This window comes from Emydura macquarii, unplaced genomic scaffold, assembly GCF_026122565.2.
Source record: "Emydura macquarii macquarii isolate MOO-44397 ecotype Brisbane River unplaced genomic scaffold, CSIRO-AGI_Emac_v2 contig_306, whole genome shotgun sequence".
Lineage (NCBI taxonomy): Eukaryota > Metazoa > Chordata > Testudines > Chelidae > Emydura > Emydura macquarii.
This window is the reverse complement of record NW_027130443.1, coordinates 12199452-12223281: the sequence shown is the minus strand read 5'-3', so window position 1 is coordinate 12223281 and position 23830 is coordinate 12199452. Positions and strand designations below refer to the sequence as shown.

Here is a 23830-nt window from a genome sequence, read left to right as displayed (position 1 = left end):
ATTAGCTGGAATTCACAGGGTTAACAGTCAATTAATGCATCATCCATTTAATGCATTACTACTGAAGTTACAAACTAGGGTGATATATTTTGCCCAATTTACAGAGTGATTTTATTGTAGTAATACTTCAATCAAAGTGAATGTAGGGCCTTGTTTATTACAACAACGAAAACAGTTTGTTCACAACTAATGATATGACTTTTGTACATTTAGGTACACGCTGATTCATTAGAATTCTAAAGTGTTTCTAATCAGGTCTCCTGTTGAATATGCCAGAAGAACATTGGCAAGGGATTTTTTTTTTTTTTTAAATACATAATGTACGTGTATGCCCTAGAGGTCAAGCTATGTTCTTGTGATGCTCAATCTGACTTCGCAGCATCTGAACCATCAAATCAGTCATCTCCAATTTCAACTATTAGATGAGTGAGTTCAGTTAGAAATAGCAATCTGTTCTCTAATTCTCTGCAGTCTGGTTAGCCGATCACATTCAATGGCTGATTAAATTATTTGTGCTTTAAAAGCTCTGACACTGTCCCTTCCCCATTACAAAGGAATCCAAACAAATACTAAGAAGTATTTGTACCAGTGTAATGTTGATGGGGGAAATTTTACACAATAGTGCTTTTATATTGAAGACCCTTGGTACCTTCAGTCTCAACAGCTAAAAACAGCTTTGGTGGCAAGTCTAACTTTCTCAAGCAGCAAGGACAAAAGATGTTCTAGGACTGAAAGCAAGTTCTATTTTAACAGAACATTAAAAGCCTGAGAGGAAGCATTAAAGGCACAATTAGTTTTCATATATACTGAGACGCTCCCCTCCTGAATCACCTTCCAACTCTCCTTAGGAAGAGACTTCCTGCTTACCAGTAAGACATTGCTCAACCTTTTTCCGGTCAACCCTGCTTACTGCACTAAAGACAAAGGTGATGTGAGTGAGTGAGTGTGTTCTGGATCAATTCCAAGAAACCAGCTGAGCTGAAATCTAAGTCAGCTTGTTTTCCCCACTTACTGTCTGAACACAAACAGAAATGTTTTGTAGAGCGAAAACGTCACTTATGCTTATATCTCCACTGAGATTTGAGCCCATGATTGCCTTTGCTCCCTTCACCTTTATTTTATTTAAACCTAGGTCTATGGGACATACCTTCTGTATTCTCACTGGAGGGAAGTGTTTTAATCAACTGTCATTTTATTAAGAGACAGTAATTGCTGCAAGTACTGTATCATAGGCAAAACTGCCAGCTATCACTACAAATACTTAGGAATTGCAAAGAATTTTGCATGTGCCTAAATAATATGGAATATTTCTCTTTTTGTTTATTTGAATACAAAGTTAAGTGGGGGGGGGGGTCGAAGAGACAAACTTGAGACTTTGATAATTATACAGAGATCTGCTGTAACGATTTAGTATTGTTGTGTGAGCTTGTAGAAAAGCTCCTTTAGAATGAAGTGTTCTCCTTTTTGCTATTAATAAGCATATTTTTATTAATTGCTAACATACATAGATTCCCCTCTTGTTTGCTTGACACAAACAGATAAGTATTCATTGCAGGAAAATCTAACTTATGTGCAATGTAAATGTAACACCCTCAAACCCCAGAAAGAACTCCAGTCCTCAGACCCCTCCTTCCTCAAAAAGGACCAAGCATTACATCCAAAAGGTTAAATCCAGGCTCTGGATGAACCCAGGCGTGAGGAGAACAAGATTAGAACAGAGGGTTCTCATAGCTGCAGCCAGCTTCTTGCCCTTTTAGAGGGCACCTCCACTGATCGTAACTGTGGTGTGTGACAGAGGAAGAGGCAGATTCAAGAAACCAGGCCTCAAATCACTAAGTACTATCCAAGGCAATTAGGCTTTAGACAAAGGAGAAGAGACTGGGAGTGGAAGAAGCAAAGAGACAAAAGGCCATGTCACAAAAGGAAAAGCTTGCTTTTAGACATCAGTGTCAGGAGCAACAGCACAGAGACAGAGACCCAGCAGAGAGATGGGATATACAATAACTGAATGCTACCACCTGGACAGCTACTATAGGTAAAGGCCAAATGGCAGTAGAAAGATACCAAATTGGCTCCTCTCAAAAGCCTTGTTTTTGGACCCTCACTGGGTACCTAGACATTCTTCAGAATACAAGGTCAAAACAACATCTCAACACTTTCTCATGCTCCACTTGTACCCACACTTCTTGCTCAGTTACATTTTCCATAACATTGGCCATGTGTTCCTTTCTGAGGCAACCTTGGATCCAGTGACCCTCCAAGGAATTATACCAGAGTAAAGTTAGCAGGGGAAGAACAGATGGTTAGAATTCCCCATCTTTGGAATAACATATGCCAACATTTGAGCCAGGATCAACTCAGTGCATCAGATTCTCACTGATGCAGCAAGGATCTGCCTGATTTCATGCAAGTTCAAATATCTGCTATGAATATGCACCAACAATTGAGTTTCAATAAGCTTCCTTCTCTGCTCAGATGAGCACTTTCCTAAGTTAAAGCCAAAGACAGAAGGTGACAGAGAGGGAGGCAATGGCAGAAGCTATAGGGCTGTGTAACATGCCACACTAACTCAATTATGCAGCAGCTGCCTGCTACCTCTGCATTGTCCCCACTTCAGGGCAGCGTGAAAGATAATGGAATCAAGAGATGTCTTCAGTCATTAAGGATGTGGAGAAACAAGGTCTTGAAAACAGTGCAATCTAATAATCATTTTGCATTGCCACTACAGAGACATTTTCAACATCCGGTACCAAGAGTTGCAGACCTACACACATCTTTACTTAAACTTGAGTTAAATCACTATACGGGAGAGGGGTGTTATACCAGTCTACTGTAGTTTAAACCATCAACAAACAACTATGTACTTGGGCTATTTCTATGCAATATCAAATGTCTTTTATAAGGGAAAGGAATGAACCGCTTTCCCAGATGTCCTGGTGTCTCTTACCAGTTAATGTCTCTGTACAACATAAAGTCAAAGATCTTCCTCTTAACTCAGGCGATAGTAGATTCAGAGTTCAATTTATTCCCCGCCCAGAAGTGCAAAGCTTTTAACCAGTCCAGTTCTATGAACCGCCACTTCCCTAAGCAAAAACCAAACTATCATCTCTCAAAGGCCCAGTCCAACAGCACACTACATGTTAAGTGATAATACTGAAAGCAGCTCAGAGGCAGCAGAGATAGAGACTTCAGACATCCCTCCAAAAACAAACCATCAGAGGGACAATAAAATAATTCAATAACTAGATAGTTAGAAAATCTTCACTAGGCTTCCAACCTACCCAATCTTTTATAACTGTACCACAGAATTTAGTTCACCATAACATGGGGCCACAGGAGTGTAAGCAGTGCAAACAATGCATGCCCTTTCTGCTTTTCCTAATGAGTTGTAAATGAAAAGATGAGCATCCATCCCAAAGCTGGCTTAGAACTACTGCATACAGTTTTACACCATGGAACAGCAGAGAATATTAGGGCTTCTCATCTGCAAACAGATTTAAATAGTAAGTTACTTGGGCCCTGCAAAGTATGCACAGTTGTTTAAATGCTTCTGGTGTTCAGTAAGAGGTGATAAATAGCAAAGTGACAAATAGCTAGCTGCTAAAGAAATCAACCACCATTTTCAAGCTGCAGAAGGAAGCTCAAGGGTTGCTTTATTTGAGGACTTAATTCTCTGAGCAGAACACATCTACCTTTTGACTAGATGAAGCTGCACTGGTAGAGCCAATTGGTCTGCATGGGGCATGACCGTAACAAGAAGAGACGTGAGGCTCCCTGGGCAGTGCCATTTTTGAAAGTTCAACAAGTTAATGTAAACAAGAACTGTACCCCCTCTGCAGGTATGTTAAAGCACACAGAAGCACACGTTTGCACTGAAGTTATGAAGAGTTAACATCAAACACTAACTTCCTAAAATGTTTAACTCTAATTAATGGAAAAACTGCAAGTACTCATCTAAGCTATACTCTATCAGTGATTGTCAGAGCTTCCTTAACATGCCATTTTGAAATGAAACACATAAGCTGAGGCTGATGAACAATTCAGGCATAAGGAGTGCACATCGGAATGAACAGCATTAACCAGCTCACAAATTCCAAAAGGCAACTTTAATCTTTAACAGTTATAAAGCTCATTTTAGAGCCACCAGGTCCATGGTCTCCATCATAATGGAGTACCAGGTCAATCTGTTACAAAAGCCATGGGGCAATTTCCGAGGCTGTTCCTTTCTGAAATGCATCTTTTGGATCAGTGTAATCACTATTACTTTCCACTAAGCTAGTGATCAGCAGATGCATAATCCTTTTAGAAATCTTTGGCTGGCAGAAGGGCAGTGACTCCAAAGTTTATACAGGAAGGGCAAAGCAGGCAGATGCAACTGTGGTATGGATTCACTTACAGGGACAGCTAGCTAAATGTAAGGAATAGTTCAACCGTAATAACCTCCTCCACACACCAAGTGGCATGTTAAGCGTTTGATATCAGCTGCTCTCACTCCAGTTCCAAACCCAGAAAATACACTTCTAAAATCCAAAACCTTCCAAAAAATGTTTAAAATATTACGTATCAATTGCAGCAAGCCATATTGAGAGAGGAGGGACAGTGGAAAGATTTGATTAATATTTCCCTTCCACTAGTTTAGAAGAGTGCAGGCTCAGATTCTTGGCAATATTTTCAAATGCTTTTGTAAGAGGTTTTAAAATTACTCCCTTAGATTGTGAACTCTTCAGGACAGGTACCATTTATACAGCACCTAGCACAGAGGTCCCCAAACTATGGAAAACAGAGAAACGTTCGGGAGGGGGGGGAGGAGGGGGGCCACTGCAGGGCTCCGACCGGCCCTCATGGAGGCCGGGGAGGAAGCACCACCCAGCCCCACTCTGCCCCAAGCTCTGTTCTGGCCCCGCCCCACAGCCACGGCACCTGGCCCACTCTCACGGCCTCAGTTCCCAGCCCAGAACACAGCTCCTGGCCCCAACCAAGGCCCCGCTCCCAGCCGCAGCCCCAGCTAGGCGAGGGGGGGAGGAGGAGAACGTGGACAGGGGTGGGGGGCATGGGGTAAAGTTTGGGGATCCCATCCCTGACTGAAGCAACTGGGTACCTCAGCAATAGAGGTTATATGTATTATTTATTAGGAAGAGGAAAGGCAGCACATGCCTGCAATCAGCTGACAGTTCATAGGTTTGGACTACTAGCTTTGTGTCTCCTTTCGAGATACTTCAGCATTTCCTAGCTTACAAGAATTTTACTTTAGAGTCACAAACAAACTGCTGTTCTGTTTACTTTGTGAATAGAAGCTTGTTGCTGCAATTTGTTTTTCCCCTGACTGGCTTGTAAACAGTGCAAGCATATCAGATATGAAATTCGGGGCTGATTAACAACATGTGTGGCTGTGGTAATCTCATGCATATTCAGTCCAAAAGTCTACACAAAAATCTCAGGGTGAAAAAGTTAGCATAATTCGGATAATTCTCAGAAATATAAACCCCTCTTCAAATATTCCTGATCAACAAAGCACTGCCTTTGGTCTTCCACAGAAATAAGCCTTCTGTTTACATGGCACGCAAAATTCCACTCCAGGGCTAGCCTGTTCCTACTCAGAAAGAGGGAAAACAAGCCAGTCCTCGGACTGCTGAAACAAACACTGCCCCCTCCCTCCTTGCACCATCACTCTCAGTGCAAAGGTAAAAGCACGAGACATCATGCAATGTGACCAAGCTGATTGAGAACACAAAGAATGACAGCAAGAAATACTGTTTACTGCCAACAGCTCTGCAGGGAAAAACAGACGTTCTAGAGCCAAGAGGATGAACTGAACTGGATGCACTCCTGGCTTAGTTCATCAGGCTATGTTGGTTGTTCTCATTTCTTAACTGGTGAAAGGTATGCAGTAAAGCAAATAGATCACCAGCACATTAACTGCAGCACTCACTGTTTATCACAGCCCTCACATTGAATGTCTAGGCAATGACACTTAAGACATTCCATCTTTCACTCATTGCCAGTAGGTTTTGAAAGACCCCTAATATCATGTTATGATCTTCCTGAACTGGGCCTTGTTTGTGTTTCAGGCCAGAATACCTCAAATCTGCACGGTCTAGTGGGTAAATATGCACACATATGGTAATACAAATACAGGCATTTTGAAAGATACATTATCCAGTAACACAAGTCCCCTCCAGTCCTTTGTCACCTAGAAGGGAATATGTTCAGTGACGCTCTGCTCTTGACTTTGAGAATTTTGAAGTCTTAATGCTCTCGCTCAACGTAAGAGCAGAACCAAGACAAGAATTAATCCCTCCCAGGGAAAAACCAAATAGGAGGGAATTCTGTGGAAGGAAAGCGCCATGAGAAGCCTCTGGCCGAATTTCTGCCAAATCATTATTGTCAGGTGCATGGTTTGACCCATCTCTATAGGACATACCCCAAATCTGGCAGCTCTTGGGAGAGGGATTTGCAGGAGACTTTTGTTGCAAAGTCATGTGATTTTATCGATTTTTATTTTGGGATTTTGTTAAGCCTCAATATTTGCTTTTTTTTTTTTATGCCTCAGCCTTCTGCAATCTTGTGATGACAGAACCTTGTGGGGGTGTGGGGGGGTTGGTTTAAGTTTCTAGCCCTAGTGATTTTAGAGAAAAGAGCTTGAAAATGTGGCCTGAGTGTAAGCTAAAACTCAAATATCAACCCTCCTCCCCCACACGCCTTTTATTTTTATATCTGATGATTTTGGGAGGGAGAGAGGAGGCCTGACTTGATTTTTGAACATATGAAGTTGGCAATATACCCTCTGCTCTAACTCCAACTTCAGGCACTGCACCCAGTGCCATGGCAGGACAGCTTGTTTCACATCAGTGAAACAGCTCTGAGGAGCAGTTTTATTAATTGAAGTTTTAGTGCTTATGTTTTAGTGCAAATCCAGATTCCAACCATTTGCACAGATGGTTAATCAGTTTATTATTTGTACCACAATAGCACCAGCAAGTCCCAATCCAAGTCAAAGGCCCATTATGCCAGGCATAGTATATACCACAAAGAATTTTCAATAGACAGAGTGGAGGGGGAACAGAGGTCAAATGACTTGCCCAAGGTCACAGCAGGAAATGGAATCTAGGTCTCCCAACTCCAGGTCCAGTGTTCCAGCCACTGGACCATGCTGCCTTTCATTAGGCACCGAGATAGAATAGGTACCAACTCATGGAAGATGAGGATGTCAGGTGGCAAGAGGTTTGCTTGTTAGTTGCAAATAGGATTTCACTTGCTACATGGCTAATCAAGTAACTTAGGGACATGTTACATAATGTACCAATAGGCTAATTAAAGCATCACTAATATTAATTAACTGACAGACACTGGGACACATTCTCACATGATTTTGATTCATGGTAGTACTGCAGTTTTCTATGTGAGGTAACCATCTAGTATGTCAGTATGGCTCACCTTGTAATACTTATTCACATCTAGGCTAGAAGGTCACAGACCCAAGGCCCATACCAGAACTTTGTACTTCACTGTTACATCAGCATTACATAAGCATAAGGGGGTGATGCACCACTGAAGGAGCAGTTGCTCAAGAGAAATATTCCACATACAATTGTCTTAATTGGACAATAAGTATGCTCTTTTTAATTCGGGTGGAAGTGCCTACATACATGTGTGAAGGCAGATCAAGTTACAAATCATGTCACTTTTTTAAGAAGCCCAATAGATTAAATCAGCACTGTCAGGCAGTTTTAAGTGGACAGCCTACATGTCTGGGACAAGAGCTTCCTGCTTACCCCAATGACAAGGGAAGCTGAGCCTCCCACCATCAGATTCCCCAAAAGATCAGCAACTTTTGAATCTGTCCTCATCCCCGGCAGTCTTCACATTTTTCAAAGCCGAGAGTATGACCCAGAATTCTCAGTAAGAAACAGCTGCCACAGCCATTCCACATACATCAAATTCTAGAGCAAGTTGCCATTTATGAAGTTGCTAAGAAGCTTGTTCTGACAACTGGCTCTGAAGATAAGCTTTCCATTTTCAGAAATCAGTTAGCCACCTTTTTGTTTTCCTCAATCCCTTTCTCCCTCCTCTCCTATTGCTCTGTAGTAATCCATACATCAAGGGATGAATATTTAGAAATGGAAACCCACAGGAACCATTCAAACACCAAGGAAATATGCCACTAAGCTCCAGTCACACCTGCTTTTGTGGACTCACTCAGCTGCTTGTGGGCTTCTCAGCAAACCAGCAGGAAACATTCTAAATAGGACAGCTGCTGGAAGACAGGGAGAGAGAGAGCAGCCTGCTGAACTATGCTCCCTGCATCTAAGAGAAAGGGATCTCTGCTCATGTAGTGGTTCCACAAGGGGTCCTAATATGCACGGAGTAACAGGTAACCGAGACTACAAGCAAGTTGCCTGGAGGCTGAGAAGCTACAGGGAGAAGGGGCTTAAGTAGCCATGAGCTCCTTCAGAAAAGAGAAGAGGTGACAAAAATATAGCCAGCATATCCACTCAAAAAGGCAGGTTCTGATATTCAAAAGCAAGCACGTGATGGCAGCCATATTTTCCTACTTAATGGTTTCTTTGTAAAGCATTCTGGGATACTAAGAATGAGAGAGACTATACAACCACGCAATCATGCTCTCAGGCTCTGTTTTTCTATTAATGAGCAAAAGGGGGAAATGTTTATTGTGTATAAACCCTGCAGACAGCAACATTTTATCTGCCAGAGTTCATTCTTTAAAGAAACAGGACAAGTCAATTCCATGGTAAATACTTGGGGTTGCATACCATGCATAATATCATCTTATTACACTCTTCCCCAAGGCTTTAAATAGCTAACACTGCAGATCACTCAGGAGAGCACAGCATCCATGGAAAGAACAGAACTTATGTTTCACTGGTAATGCTGAAAACTATTTTCAAAAACATTATGGGATGCCAGTTTCCTCAAATGGGTTGGAAAACTAAATTTACAAAAAAAAACAGTAGGGAAAGAAGCCTGCTACAGTAACAGTTCTTTCCCTAGTTAGGTGTACTAGATGAATTCCAGATCTCTTCAGTCTCTATCATCAAAAAGCAACCTTTTTCTTTCCTCTTGGGGGGGGGGGGGGGGGGGTGGGTAGTGGGGAGGAGAGAAGAGAAGTAAACACTAAAAACATGTCCAGGATATAAAGCGGTAAAGGACAATCCACTATTTGGCAAAATAACTTCAGTCTAAAGGTCATATGCAATTTCCGTCATAAAAAGGTGTTTAACTCACCATTGTATTTCCCATATGTTCAGGTTGGGAGCTTGTTTTCAACTAGTTTAATTTAAGTCTATTTAGCTTTTTGGTTAACAGAAGGAAAAATGCCTGCTGTGTAATGGGTGAGATTTAAATTAACATTTTATTCATAATAAATACTCCAGAGAATTTTTAGTTTGGACAAATGCCTTTGGGTGTTAAAGACAACCCAGTAACTTTAACATATCTTGCATTTGCAGACTCTCATTAGAGAAGCTCTTAGCAGTTTAAAAACATGAACTAAATTAACACCACTGTCAGGTAAGTACACTGCATTCAAAGGTTTTTTCACATGCCACTGAGACCCTCAAAGTCGGAACAATTTTAAGCTGCAAACCAATCTACCACAGTTTAAAAGAGAAACTGAAGAAGCAACAGTATCCAGCTGAAGTTGAAGAGAATGTTAAAAGGTACACTGTAAATTCCAAAGCTGAAACCTAGATGGGACAATGTTAGCAATTCTTAAAGCACTATGAGATCTTTAATTACAATTGGTCAGGGTTTTACATTGCATCTAATGACTAGCATCTGAAGCGCATATTTTAACATAGCTATATCCATAGGCTGCATATACAATGTTCTGCATTGTGTATTCAACATGATGAACATTGTAACCACTCCAGACTAAGACTAGCAAATATTAGACCAAATGGAATGGCACAGATATTCCTGTAATGAAATTGTTAATGAACCAGATGTAAGTCTGATTTGCCTCCAAACCAGTGTCAAACTACTGGTAAAGTAAGGTGCCCCTCCCTTCAAGCTATACTTTCAGAGCTGATCTTAGTTCATCATTACAGAAACATTAAAAATTTAGTTTCAATATAGAATTAAGGGATTACAGGAGATATTCAGAAGGAGAAAACAAATGAGCAAATAGGAAAAACATGGAAACAAGATTAATAGTTGTGTTTTAGATTTGCACATTTCTCCCAGGACAGGTTTTTATTTCAGAGGGGCTTCTGAGATTTCACTTCAACGTGCTTTCATATTATACAAGTCTCTAACTTCTAGAGACTGATCTGAAGTCAATGAGCTATTTCAGAGTGTCAGTTAATAAGGACACTAAATGCCTTAATGAATCTTGGGAAAACAGGATACTCTAGATACAACAGTGATAACTGGAACAGGGCAACATCATTTCTGCTGGATGTAGGTCAGCAACAGAGCAATCTTCATTTAACTCCAGGAACAGGACAAGAATCACCAATTTTTATTTTATTTTATTTTAAAAAGGGCCTCGTGGATAAAGACTGTTAAATTTTAAAAAACGTATTGGTAGCGCGGAGTGCTTTGAATGAGTTCCATTGATGAAGCACTAGTTATTCATCTACAAAAGCAGAATGGAACAAAAGGGTTCTCTTAAATGCATCCGGAAAATAGAAGCCAAATCTAGCAGTGACATTTCAAACATGTGCCCTACTTCAGGAATACATTCGCGGTGGGGGTGGGGGGTGTGGGGGGGGGGAGAGATGAGAGGCCCCCCAGCAGGGCTAGGAAGCTAAGCTAAAGAAAGATTATGTGCCTTCCAAACAAACCACCACTCAAGTAAATATGTAATTTCAAACTTGCAGGGGTTTACATGGACAGTGTCTACATACTTCCCATTTGAAATTATAAAATTGCACCTACTAGAGAGATTACCAGTTAGTAACATGCTAACCTCTGGGCCAGACAAGCCTATGCTAATACAACATGCAGTGATCGACAGAAAACTAACCCATGAACGTTTTCTCCTTACATTTTTTTCAGTTTCATTAAGCTTAGTCTCAATCCAACATTTCATTATGGCCCACAGGAGGGCACTCTTCTCCAATTCCATGAACACTGCATTGGATACATTTTCTGTACATCAAATTCAGTTCTAGCACACGAAGTGGCCAATAGAGATATTGGAGAGGGGGGCAGGGGGTTTGATTTACATTCTTCTCTTAAAGTGAAGCAGGCTAGAGAGACATTTTCCTTGTTAACACAGGGCAAAAGGAAGTGTTAGTCAATTTCTGCTACCATTTGGAGAAAGCATCAGGAATTGCCAGTCATACAAACCTCCACAGCTCTACCCACGCTTAGTTGGTACAACCAGTCACTTAGACCTTGTTTTAGCGAGTGAATGCCTGCTAACGTATCCAGGGACCAAGGATCTTTCTGAGATCATGGGCAGAACCAGCCATTTGCCAGTTAACTAAGAGCTCTAAACAGCTTTCCCACATGCTGTTGCAAAGCACAAATCTCAGGGACACTCTGCCCTCTAGTGGCAATTCAAGAGTCTTTAGCTAGAATCTATTACAGTAGAATCTCAGAATTATGAACAACAAAATTATGAACTGACCAGTCAACCACATGCCTCATTTGGAACTGGAAGTACGCAATCAGGCAGCAGCAGAGCCCCCAAAAAAGCAAATACAGCATAGTACTGTGTTAAATGTAAACTAACAAATAAAAGGAAAGTTTTAAAGAGATTTGACAAGGTAAGGAAACTGTTTCTGTGCTTGTTTAATTTAAATTAAGATGGTTTAAAGCCGCATTTTTCTTCTGCATAGTAAAGATTCAAAGCTGTAGTAGGTCAACGTGCAGCTGTAAAGTTGAGAAAGAACCAACATAATGTTTTGTTAAGACTTAAACATTTCAGAGATACAAACAACCGCCATTCCCACGGTGTTCGTAACTGAACTTCTCCTGGACCAGTAACATGAAAAGATAATGGGGACTAGCACACCAGTGGCATTTTTCTCTTAAAAGTATCAGAATGTGACAAGTCAGAACTAGCAAGCTGTTTTGCGAAAGCGCCTCTCCTCCAATTTCCTTGTTTACAAGCTCAATCTACTTGATTTCTTGTTTGTGTGTTGCTTACAGTTCCATGAGAAGTTAGTTTGAAAGACAGTATGAGGATGGGTTCCCTGAATGAAGGCGGCAGGTCTAGAGAGGATCACCTGCAGGGCAGGTCAGTTTTACTTAACCTTGACAGTATTTTAAGTCACCATATCAGCATTTTATGATTCCAGAAAGAAAAAAATAAGTATTCATTGCTTGACAAAGTAGTGACTCTGAAGGAATAATCTATATGGAAATATTTGAAGAGTGTACGCAACAAGGAAGGCAAATCAAATATTTAGTATTTGAAAACCATCTTCCATGCATTCCCCGACAAAAACCTACCAGCGAGTGGACAGATTGGCTTCTGAGGCAGGCTTACAAGCTATCCAAAGCTTGGCTAAGCAGTGAAACAAAACGTGTGGAGGGCAAAAGGAACATATGAACATTAAGGAGGGAGAGGCATTTAGGAGGATACAGCTCCAAGGTCTCAAACAGAAGTAATGGGATAAAATTAAAATGGAAAATTCAGGCTGACCAGGCAAATAATCTGAACAGCAAGATCCAGTAGCCTGTGGAACAATCTACCAAAGAAGTCATCCTATAAACAGATATTTTAACACTAGAATGTACAAAGCATGAGAAGGGGTTCAATAATCCTGCATTATGTCTTGGGAAAGGACTAGATGACTAACAAGCAAGCAGTCCAGTCTGGGAAAGCATAATGATTTTATGAACTGATATTTTTCATTTTCTATAGAACGAAAAAGGGAAGGATAGTGGTGTGGTGGTTACAGCACTAGTGGGGGGATTTGGGAAACCTTGTTTTGATTTCCTGCTCTACCACTGAGTCCTGTGTGTGACCTTGGACGAGTTACTGAGTCTTTTTATGCCTGAGCTCCCTATCTGTAAAGCTCAGATAGCAATGTTTCCCTGCTTTACAACAGTGTTGCGAGGCATTCAAATACAATGGTCACGGGGACTATGCAAACACCTAAGAGGCAGAACTTGACTTTTTTGTAATGTTTCACATTAAGGGTTTGGTTTGTGCACTGTGCCCTTGAACAAGTCTCTACACTCTAATCTTATAGGCTTTAGTGACGACAAATTCTAAATCTGCAGGTGTGATCTAAAAATTTAGACTGTTTAGTGTCACAAGGATAATTGATTAAATACAAGCTGCTGGGCATTATCTAGAAGACCAGGTTCAGACCAAATAGAAAACTCAATCATATTCATGCTATAATCCCAAAGTTAGGATTCTTACAATTCTCTCTCTTACGAAAAAGTGCCTGATGTGCAGTTACAGCTTGACATGCCCTACAAAAAGCATCATCCAGAGACAGTAAATGGCTGTTTAAGCACTTCAGGGTACAGCCCGAGCTCAATGCATGAAGATTTAGTGTCTCTATATACTGAGATTTATTGGAACAACTATCTCAACTGCTATTAGCACAAGAGATAGTTGTTCCAATAAATCTCAGTATATAGAGTTGAAAATTTACCTTTAGGGACAGATACTGTTTTCTGCAACATAAAGACACGGAAACAATCAGCTGCATACACAACAATTTAAGTTTGCAGCAAAAAGAGTGGCACAGTGTCAGGATTAGTGCAGCAGGACTGGAACTGGCTAGGGAACTGGCATTACCTGATCACAGACATATTCTCCACCCAGTTCCTCCCTGCCAGATATCCCTTAGTATCTTTCCATCAAAAGCCATATTCTTTATAGGAGTCAGAACAAAATCCAGAACATACAATCACCGTTTGACAAACGTGGGGCAAGTCTCATCTGCCCTGGCGGTCTTTCTGATTGGATTCTAAACATATTGTTACCATCCTCCTCAAGCCACTGGGAGGAATGATTAAAACAGATACTCTGTTTTCGAAACTCAGGGATGCACTGATTAAAGAAACTGACAAGTCATTTAGAGACATAGCAGTTATTTCACGTGTGTTTTGTGGTGTACTATAACATAAAATGTACCTGTTTAGAGGATGTCAAAACTACTGTTTTCAGCACCAAGGTAGCGGCTTTCTCTGGCTTGACAGAAGACCTTTTTCCTTTAAAAAAAAAAAAAAAAAAGCAGAAGAGAATTTATAATCAAGATATGGCTGCTGCATTTGACAAGAAACATCATTTGCACTGAATATACTTTATAGGCATTATTGCTCCCAGAAAAGTGGATGTCCTATGCATTGCCAAAGCATAAAGACAGAGCCCAACCAAGTACTGTATTTCCTACTGGGCTAGCATTTATTATATGAAGGCCACAAATAGACAAGCTACTAGCCAAGTGGATAAGAGAGAGCCTCTTGACACTGATGGACCAGAGGTTGTGTGGGATAGGCAATATTTTCCCCTCTATTAAATCAGTTTAAAAGTTTGGATGTTGCAAAAATATATAAAAATCAGTTAAATAACTATAATTTTATAACATTTTACAGTTAAACAACATTTTAGCTTACTAAGTCATGCTGCTTGGCTAACTGAGACTTTGATCATTGGCATCAATGCTTGGCTGGAGCTCTGTGACTAAGTAATTCTTAGTTGTGCCTGCAGATGGCTTCCTCACCAAAACAACTGCCATTCATTAAATACTCTATTTTTTTTTTTTTTTTTAAGTCTATTGTTAGGCATGTAAGGAATGAAAAAAATATTCTGAGTGCTTAGTCAGCCATCAACTGAGGTACCATAGAAAACTTCTCTCCAGCTGACGAGAGAGGTTATGGATACTATGGAATGGGTCACATATGCATTATGCTTTCAAATTTCAGAGGAAAAAACCAGAGAAATCAGCCAAAACTATTGGTGCAAAACCTGTCATGAAGACAGTCATTGTCTTAAGAAAAAAATAAAAATGAATTTAGAAAGATTTAGCCACAGGCCATACCAATAACATTCCTGTTTGCTTCCTCACCACAGCAAACATGCAAGTGCATATCTGATCTAACCCTAATAAATCATAGAAAAGACCTTGCAAATAAAACCTTTCACAATTATGTTTTCAGGTGGGGAAAGGTTGCTGAGATGAGTGTCTCTTTTGTTGTTCTCAGGCAACAGAGGGCAGGACAAGACGCAATGGATTCAACTACAGTATAACAGATTTATATTAAACCTCAGGGAAAACCCCCTAACTGTAAGAACAGTCGGACAATGGAACAAAACTGCCCAGGGAAGTCATGGAAGCTCCTTCACGGGAGGTTTTCAAAAAGTGGTTGAATAGGCATCAGTCTTGCTTGGTTTAAACAAGTGGTTCCCAACCTTTTTGACTCGAGGGCCACATATATAATTTTTACAACCCTGAAGGGCCGCTAGTCTCCACCGGCAGCCCTCCCCCCGCCCACACACTGAAGCCAGATGGAAGGAGTTCAGTGAGGAGGCTGCCTCCTTTTACACTGATCTCCCGTCCTGTTGGCTGCAGCAAGAAGCCTGCACCAGTCTTTTAGCCCCGTGGCAATGCACTCTGCCTGGGTCCTTAGGCAGCCAGCAGGAGGGGAGTAGCGGGCCACTTTGAGAGCCCCCACTGGGCGACGGAACCACTGGTTTAGACAACAAATCTTGCATCTTGGCAGGAGGTTAGACTAGATAGATGACCTTTGCAGTCCCTTCTACCCCTATGGTTCTTTGATTCATTATGACAAAAATCTAGTGTACGCTATAATTGAGCTGTCTAGATACTTGTCATACACAAATCAGACTGGCTGAGGCAACACAACATCTGTCATGTTTTCAAAATACAACCAGCCAAGTTGAGACCCCAGAATTATTAATGATATAATCACAGATAGTTAATATTTTCCAAATATTTAGTTCCAAATCTGCTTTTGCAGGAAAGAAAAACCTCATTTCCTGCCCAGTAATCTTTGCAGTCTTTAATTAATTGCCTATTATAACAAAAAGCCTTTGACAAAACCTTGGCCCTTTTGTAGTCAATATGAGTTTTGTCATTGCCTTCAATGGTGCAAGAATTTCACTCCTTGCATTTACACTGTGTCCACAGCTTCAGGTGTTACTGAATGCAAAGCATATAATACACAACAGGAAGTTACCTCAGTACTTCCATGACAATGCTATGTTCCCAGGGATTGGTTAGCCAACAATATTCCTTCTGGGCTGGAAACCTAAGTAGAGGCTAATTTTTTGAGATACTGAAGGGGCAAAGGGAGAAGACAACATCTGAATTGGATTCTTGAATGAAGGAAAGCATTTAACCGAATAGTCTATTTTTTGCCTTATCACTGTCCACAGTGTGGCTTTAAACTATCCACCACCTTAAATGAAGTATCTAAAAGTGAGAGAAATCAGGGAGAGTGTAAATACTGTCAGATCAGTCCTCCTAATCCATGTCTCAACATTGCAGCATGACTGCCAAGGTCTCATGGCTGAAACATCTAAGCACAACAGGGCCTGAGTCAAGAATTAAAGTACTACTGTAGTAGGATAAAAAAGCCAGGAAGTTGTGTGTGATAAATTAAGGGGAGGGAATGGGGTCTTGTGTAATAAGCCAGGGTCAGCAATTCTGACTCACAAGGCTCTATTCCCAGTTGGGCTGCTCATCTGTGACAATTTATCCCATCTGAAAATAGGTGCTAGAATACCCTCCTCCCTCAGGTCATGCAGTTCAGTGTTTGTCAACCACACGACACCTCTGTTGATCAGAGGCACACTATCATTGCAATTTTATACTACACATGTGAACAAGTGAATTAAAATGTAGCTGTCTGCTCCACCACGGCTGTGGCAGCAAGTCTTTTACGCTGGCATTGATGCTGCTCCATCAGTCGTGACACAGGTGAGACTGCTCATGTTAACAGGGCAATTGCATTTTTACCACTGTAGTCATCTAGACTACGCCTACTCTGAGCAGGTCTAGAGAAAATGGGGATAAAGGCTGGTTATCTTCTGAGCCCCCTTTGCAATAGCACGCCCACAGTTGTGGGGTTCTTTGGGGTGGAGGGAGAAGAGGATATCTACTTGTTAAAATATGTTAACTGCAACCAAAGGAAAGTAAAATGGAGTCTCAAGCCATGATTTTATTTGAAAAAAACTCTCTCCTGAGCCTCTCAAGTATCTTCTAGTTTTGCTCTCTGCTGTCCTGGCTCAAAAAAAAAAAAAAAAACAACCCACATTAGCAATGGCCTGCTAGACCACAGTATAACAATACCATTCTTTATGGTTATACACTCCATCTTCATGGCAACAGTTCAAAAAATACAGATGCTGTGAGCTCATGTGATAACAAGTAACTGCAGTTCCTGCCTCCTAGACAGAGTCCTGGTTTAAGTCTTTAATCATTAACAGTACAAAAAAAAAAAACAAAAAAAACCCACCTCTCAATGTAGGGCCAGTGAGGTAATTTGACCTACTAAAATAGTGATACATTTCAAGTTTTAAAAAGTCAGAGGAGTCAGTGATCATCACCAGGAAGCTAGAGAAGTTTACTTATTCCTGTTATGGATCTTTCATGTTTTCACTACAGGGGAGGTAGGTTCTCTGGAAACAATATCAAGAGTTGGAAACAGTCACTGATCTGGATAGAGATCACTGCCATTGTTTAACATGGAGAGGACATTACAAGAACACTGCTACCCTCAGGGTACTAAGGTAAACATGGTCACATGTAAAACAGTATCTGAGGTCCAAGAGAAAGTAATTCTGGATGAAGCTTTGGAGGAAAAGAAGTCTACAAACCACTGTGCTAAAATCTAAATATAGGGTTTTTGCAGCCTTTCATCTCTACCCTAAACTCTCAGGATTATGGTCTAGAGATAATATCAAAAGTGAAATCCATCAAAGATCACATGGAATCCTGAGTTAAGCAGGTTTCTGACTCCCAAATAGCTGGATCTTGGGAGAAGAAAGAATGGGGTACTTATATTGAACGTCCTACTGTGGGATCTTCAAAAAGGACACTGCTAAAGGTAATCAGAGGGGAGACAATAGCTGTTAGAGATTACAAAGACAACAAAGCATGAATTGGAACAGAGCTAAGCAATGTTATTTTGCTCCCAGTAAACTGCTGCTCCATGCTACCAAGAATATATGGCAAACCCATAAAGTTTCACGTAAAGGCAAAGGAGCAGTAGCTGCATCAGGAACACCATATGTATTATCCTCCTTTGGCTTTTCCATTTGACTCCCTTTATGACTCCACCTCCAAACAGGAGCAAAAACGGACTTAACATTCACTAAAAACAGACACTAAATGAATTAAAGGAGCATTAACCCAACATAAGTGTAAGACTTCTTTAATAAAGCACAGAAAAGCAACAATGTGATGGTAGTCCAACTCAGGTTCACTTCCAGAAAATGAAACATGGTACAACTGGCCTCATTCTGGCCATTAAACAATAAATTAAGAAACTCACTGCCCAAGGTCCTGCATTCAGCTGTAAATGTATTATTTGCCAGGAGATGCCTCTGAGCATCTCCCCTTGGCCAGAAAGAACTTGCTCTATTTTCTTTAATGCAATGATAAAAGCCTATATAATGCAGTAAGGCACACTAAAGCACTATCCCTGTCCGGCTGATTTACAATACTGTGCAATGAAATGGCAATAATGACTATACAGTGCTCACTTAGGCATTCCAGGTTATTCTAGTTATTTCACTCCCTGTAATATTAAAGGATAACTCATAATGGATTAGAGGATATTACCATATGACAAAATGCACATCTCATATATCCACTTTAGCAATGCAAGCGATCACAATCTAATAAAAATACTTGGATAAAAATAAACCTGTATTGTGTGTAAAAGCCTTGTAGGAATAAACTTGCTCATAACCCTTTCTGAATAAGCAAAAAGCCTATTATAAAATAGTAATACGCTGCCTTTCTATAGTATTTTTCATCCAAGGCTCTCAAAAGCTCTTTACATTAAGTAATCATCATTGTCGCCAGCCCACCCATCCAAGTTCTGCGTTTCTGAAGTCTCAGCTGCCTGATGATTCAATCAAGTTTTAGTTATCATAAACAGTTATTACACTGATTATTATGATCAGGTTTAGCACCCTTTTACTCCATTCATAGGTGACATCAGGACCCTTGCAGGGCAATACAACAGAAGCATTAGGAGTCTATTTCTTTATCAGAGCCACAAAAAGTATTAAAAACTAAGATGGCTGAAGGGAACTAATCAGTATGTTGACAAGAGTTCTAGCAATATGATCTGGTGGTGATGCAAGTTACCACACCACAATTTAACAACAGAAATCCCTGGAATAGTTAAATATTTAACAAACACGATCTTTCCTGTAACCTTAGTGACTGACTTGAGAAGAAACCCATACACTTCATCATAGGGAATTAAAGAACTCTGTCTTCCCAAAGCCATCTCCTATTAAAAAATAGCCTATTAAAAACTAAACCGATGTCTCTTTCTGCAATGTCTGCCCAAAATACTTAACCCCCCTCCCCAAACCCACAAAATTGGCATTTTCCCCACTCCCTACACAAACTGGCGTTCAGTTGTTTGTTTAGTAATTCTCAAGGGTTTTCACTTGCCTTTGCTAGCAGCTCCAGTTGACCTGCAATTTTGCAGTAAGTTTCGGTGTTATGTATGCTAAAGGCAGGCTCCCCACATGGGGAAGGAAAGGGTACACTTTACTGGGGCCTGTCCGGCCCAGGCTGCAACCCCCATTACCATGAGGAAAAACATTTTCATGGGTCATGAGATTGTATGTATGGGATGAGGGATTGTAGTATGTGTGGGGGAGGGGGCCCGTGTTACACGTTTGTACTGGGCCAAAAAAATTATGCTTGGACCTTGGCTAAAGGAGTTAGAAGTGGGTTTTGTCCAAATTAGACATAAATACTCTGTTTAAAATAGTGACAAATGAGATCAGTTACACTCTTCAGAGGATGGCCCAGAGGTATAAGGATCATTTCTGAAATCATTGCTCCCAATGCCCCTAACTACCAATTGAGAGCAATACGTTCATTGCACTCCTTTTCTAGAATTGCCATTCACATTGCAGTAGTTTGGGGTACACTGCAGGACAATAACTAGATGCCAGCTGGCTACAGGTTTTCCCCTTTCATAAAGGGCCCATGTTCCTCATTACCATTCTACCTGAGGCCAAGAACCAAAATGGTGTGCTACAGTAAAACAATCTAGATTCTGGAAGAGAGGAAGTTTAGTCTGCAATGTCCCAAGATACAAGATGGCCTTGGGGAAGCTATTTTTTCAACTCTGTTCTCACTAGGATAACATGACAGGAATCACATATACTGGCAAATAAAACTGGAATTAAGTTCACAATCCCCATAAAAAACAGCAACAACAGCTGCCACTGGCAAAAGACTGGGATTTCACTAGCATTTGAAAGCTTTTCCTTCCTTAATTAGATCTGTTTACAGTGTCAGATTACAGACAAAGTAAACTAATATTTATAAAGCAGATTAGCAGCAGATCTTTGCAAATGTAATTTTGCAAAGAAACTTTTCTATGAGCATGGAGCTTATTTGTCAGATACTGGTGGCAAGGACAAGAGATGAGCCATAAATTCACAGGCTATTTTCTTCTATTTATAAATAAGTTTTTTTCTGGCAAAATTGCCTGTTAAGAAAATACACTGACAGCTCAAAAAAAACCCTAAAAAGAGTATTTAGAAACAGATCTCCCAGTACTGCGTGCTCTGTATTTCTCTCCTATCATTCTTTATAGTATTTATTTTTTCTGTTACAAATCACAAGATCTGGAGGCATCAGGGACATTTAAGACATTGTTTTGTTTTGTAACAAGTTCACCTGCTCCTTGGTTGTCTTCTGTCAGTCATTTCCACAACAGGCGCCTACACAGTAGGATGTCACAAACAGTGACCTGCCGCCACCGTGGCAGTGTTGCCAGGCTCCAGCGCTCACAATACTGTTTTTCTTAAAGGCCCAGCTCATTACATGAGTTAACATGAAAATATCTGCTTTCATTAAAATCCTGGTGAAACATTATTTGCATGTAAATGCCTCCTGAGTATTATCCATAATAAAGGAAGGGAAATGTTGAAGATATGGGCAGACTGGCTACAATAAATGTAACACCACATCAGCCAGCCTTTAAATTATGTAGGAAAATGGTTAAGAGTTTCCTTATTTTCCTAATGCAGTGAAAGATTTATATTAGAACCGCAGTATAATTACAAGCCTCTATGTTTTCAAACTTGTAAAAATTTAAACCAAGCTAAAATTCAGGAAAAAGGAGGGGTAAGGAAGGCAGAGAAACTATACGAGGGGAGGGGGAGGATGTCAATATTTAAAATTAATGCAAAACACAATAAAAAGATGACTAATGTGGATTTTATGCTCATCTTTTTTAAAAAAATCAAGTATATTTGGATCATTTAATAATACTTTCTAATTGCATTTTGCTGCTTATTTAACACTCCCTTCAGCCCCCTTCAAATATATTAGACACTACTACTTTACAGATTTCTTGATAGAATTGTATTCTGTATTTAAGAACTTAGACCCTGATCCTGAGAGTTAACCCACCCCACTGACATCAATCCCACAGGTCTGAGCATGCAGAACTGAGGCCTTATTTACATAGAGGGGAATAGCTCAAAAATGATGCATGATGCAACAACAAAATACTTAAATACATAAAGCTACCTAGAAGAGCAAGTTCACATGAAAAGCAACAATTCCACTAGAGTCTCTGGCTTCTGATACAGTTTGTAGCTTTTGTTTCTGGAGTTAGCCTATATAAATAACTAAAACTTCATATAGATACTTTGAGCCAAAAGTTCTTCAGAAAGTGCTATAACCAGAATCTACATGGTTAAATTTAGAAAGGCACTGAACTTTAACACTTTTGCCAATTACAGCCTTACTGTCTCAGTTGAAACCACACCCTCATCTCAAGCTACTGTGCCAGTGATTACTTCAACATTGAATTTCCTATAGGAGCAGCTGTTGATTTTTTTGTTAAGCTTAACAAAATTTCCTGTCCTCCAGCAAACTTTCTTCAGATTGTGTCTTCCTGCTCATTCTGTAGATATTGTAATCTTTCTAATGCTAGCACAATTTTCAGCTGTAAAACATTAGAAAATTTGGTAATAAGCACTTTAAATATTAATCACCCTAACTGCAAGGAATGGCTTTAGCTGCAAAGAGATCATATTTCACCTGCAAAGTAACAGCATATATACAGTATTATCCAAACCATCTCTCCAGCTGTTATTTACTGAAGAGAGTAGGAAGTGGTTACTCTCAAGCTACAGCTAAACCACAGCGACTTTTTACAAGAGGCTAGAGAGCAGAGTAACTTGGCATCTTATAGTAACTTAAGAGCAACTAGTCTCTTAGGACACTTATTAGTTGATACACCTCTTTTTCTAGATCAGTGAGATTCTAGAAAAGTGAAGTATACAGGTACCATGACCCTGGTACTGTGCAAGCTATTCCCACAATGCAGCACCCTTCTGACCTATAACAACTGTTGCCATTCCAAGTCCTGGGTCTCTCCAACAGAACCTGACTCAGGGCAGGTCTACAATGCTGGCAAAATTCGGCGGCAAGTCAATGGGAGTTACGCAAGCTACACAGAGCAGCTTGCATAATTCTCATCAACTTCGTAACTTCCCTTTAGCATGCTGTCTCCACAGTGCTGCACCGAAGGGATATGCGTTCCTGTCAATGCTATGCTTTTTGGGGAGGTGGTTTTATCTGATTGACTTCTAGATCGATTGAGCGTGTCTTCATTGATGCTCAACCGAACTGGAAAAATCGATCTGCTGCCGTCAGTGTGTACATAGCCAGTTATACCAAAGTTGTGCAAAATACTCAGCTGTCCACTAGGACAAAGCCACTGAAACACAAACCCATTTCCCCAGCAGTGGAAGATTGATGCACTTAGCTAGGGCAACACCAAGCCACCCTTTCCTAGTTCAAAGAAAGTAGAAAATTTCTAGGTATCCACCCTATGTTAATATAAATCTTTCAGTGTTTAATACTGAAATGATTGCCAGTTCCAAAACAAAAAGCGGAAAAGGCAAACAAAACTTTATTACTTGCCAGGAATGTAAAAGATGTCCATTTATTTCACATACTGAAATGTAAGACAGTACTATTGGCTATCAGGTACTCCAAAAAGGCATGTCTAATCAGCCTACTTGACCTATCCCCAAAAATATTAATAAACGTAAGCTATTTAACCAAATGGACTATGAAAGCACAAATATGATTCAACAGAGATGGGGGAGGAGCTCAAGTGTTCTCAAACAATTTTCTGATTCAGTCCAGAACTTGTAACGACAAGATCATCAGAAATCTGAACAATGTGTGTTAGTCTAGGGGTAGAATTTTCAAAAGCACTCAAGTGACTTAGGAACTTTTTTAAAATTTTACCCTAGATCCATCCCTATAAATAAAGGTAGAGCATGTGGTGATAAGGCAATGGAGGTCAGATATCTAATTAACACCACGTCCAAAGTAGACATCTTTTTGGTCAGATGGAGAAGATAGCTGCCTTATATATATTAATTCTTGGCCAGTATAGGCACCACAATTAAATAAGGATTCTCTTCTCTTCCTAACCATAGATTTGTTTAGGGTCCATAATAAAAACTTGTAAACCCTGTAGCAATGAGCTCTTGAAGATGAAGGACTCTATCAAATTACCTGTGCCACCACAACACGGACTGAAGTTTTCCAAAGTGTTTTGTTGCTTCCATACACAGGCGGCACCTAGTGGCCCCAAGTGTTTGGGGACTGAACCCTGCAGCTTCTCATGATCCAACTTTCAT

General features: G+C 40.3%; 1 protein-coding gene across 5 annotated transcripts in view; it reads right to left on the bottom strand.

Moving 5' to 3' along the window:
- GNG7 (G protein subunit gamma 7) overlaps positions 1-23830 on the bottom strand; it is a 118220-nt gene that overhangs the window by 81091 nt on the left and 13299 nt on the right. For all 5 annotated transcript variants that reach the window (XR_010921990.1, XM_067559735.1, XM_067559744.1 and 2 more), the window contains exon 2: positions 14069-14145. The gene's annotated coding sequence lies outside the window, so the exon portion shown is untranslated. The remainder of the gene's footprint in view (positions 1-14068; positions 14146-23830) is intronic.